Source organism: Camelina sativa, chromosome 6, assembly GCF_000633955.1.
Source record: "Camelina sativa cultivar DH55 chromosome 6, Cs, whole genome shotgun sequence".
In the NCBI taxonomy this organism is placed as follows: domain Eukaryota; kingdom Viridiplantae; phylum Streptophyta; class Magnoliopsida; order Brassicales; family Brassicaceae; genus Camelina; species Camelina sativa.
The window spans coordinates 6,484,219-6,486,425 of NC_025690.1; positions in this window are offsets into that span (position 1 = coordinate 6,484,219).

Below are 2,207 nucleotides of genomic sequence, written 5' to 3' on the forward strand. Positions count from 1 at the left end.
AAAAAAAAAAAAAAAAATAGAGAAAAGAAGGAGAGAAAGAGAGGTAAGTTGTTAGTAAGGGCAAAAATGTAAAAGGAAAGTGGACACGTAAGCAAAAAACTTGGGAAAGTATACCATGAGTGGAAAGTGGGTTTTTGTGACAATACTTTAGGAGAAAGTGAGTTTTCATGAGATTTGCCCAATATTTAATAGGACCACAACAGATTTCTTAGCGTAACACTTTTAGTGGCAAGAAGATTAGTCTAGGGTTCAGTCGATAATTCACTTGGTTAGCAAAAGTAGAAATGATCTAAACTAAAAGTATTCCCTCTTTTCCTCACTGGTCGATGTTCCAAAAAAGTTGTTTCAAAGAGATAGTTAACAAAAAAAAAGTTTTTTCTTTTGTATTTTTATTAGTTTCTTTTTTTGGCAACAGCAAAATATTTTTTTTTAGTTATTGATGGTGAATTATTATCTAAATAATTATATACTATTGATTTAAAGTGAAATACATAATTTGCATAGAGAATTAGTAAACAATCTACCTTCCATAACTCTACCATAATCTACCATTCCTGATATCGTCATCTACCTTCCACAATCCACAAGCCCATCCCATCCACCATTACCACACCATCCCCATCCACCATTTACAAGTCCGCAATCAACCGCATTAATTTTTATGTATATATTCTAGAGAAAATTTGGAACTGTACTACAATTAAAATTAATGCAATACAAATTGCAGTCTACAATTGCAGTATGGTTCCAAATTTTCTCTAAGTATATATAATTTGGAACCATATTGAAGAAAAAAAATCAGAATTTTCCTACACAAATAATAGTGATTTCATATATACTTATTAACTTTCAAAAACTCTTGAACTCCTACTTTTTCTATCGACTATGTTATATACTTTTCTGCTATTTGAAGAACAGACAGCCTTTAGTCTTATACTTTAAAATAAACGAAGACTTATGTTTTAGAAATACAAAAATAATTAAACTAATTATGCATCAAGAAAAAAAAAGACATTGTAAGTAAAAATTCTCAAGTATCATGACTTTCCTAAGCATTGCAGCTGTTAATTCACGGTTACTTATTATTTGCTCTACTTTTGTTTAATTGTTTGGTTTCCACAATCTGTTTGAAATATTCTCTTAAGCTCTCATACTCGTCACCATTAAAATTAATCATATCTTTCTTTGGTCAATTAATGTGAAATTCCACCAACAAAAAATAGTATATGCAACTTTCCAAAGATGTCGAACAGTTCCACAAGTTAGCCCCATCAGTTCCATCTCTCAGCAAGACAGTGAGTACTGTTGTTTAGTTGATGGATCATGGATCTCATCATACGACAATGCAGGTATTGGATGGATCTTATATAATAAAAATGCACAGTTTATACTGTGAGGTATGGCTTCCATTGATCCTTTGAATTCATCAGTTGAAGCGGAAGCTGAACATTTAAGATTAGCAGTTCTCATGTTACGCGTTTGGGTTACAACAAAGTTAAGTTTTGTGGCGATGCAGAGATACTCTACAAAAAAGATAGATTGCTGCTTTACTGATCAGCAACAAAGCCATCTAAGAGAGCATTCTCCTATTGCTACCCAGTTACAAGATATCAAGAACATTGCTCAATCTTATGGAGTAACTTTTGTAACAATTCCACGTAAACTAAATGTTGAAGCTGATTATCTAGGTAAAGGTGCTAGAATAGCGAAATCAAAGTTTGTAATATCATGGAACAATGTATCCTAATCCTTGTTAATAACAAAGTTATATTGTCGACAAAAAATAATAATAATATTAAGAAACAAGTTTTTAATTAAAAATTATATATGATAAGAAAATATTAAATATTCTGCTGTGTCATTTACCAATAATCGTGTCTATCAACCATTTATATAGTTGTAGCTTTATTTATTTACTCCTATTTAAAGAAAATATATAAATCACTAAAAGATAAAGATCGATCGATAGTGATTATGGCCCGTTATGATGATACATACAACAAATGCACAGAATAGAAAAAAAATATACAAATCATAGAGAACTGTCGTGAGACATAATAGGCCATTGTACTATCACCAGAGAAGGAGAGATCAAAGAAGATGGAACCGAACAACAGAGAATATGAGGGCAAGTGGAGGTGAAGGAGAAGCAGTGAAGAGATTAAATCACTAGAAATTTTACTTCAAAAAAAAAAAAAAAAAAAAAA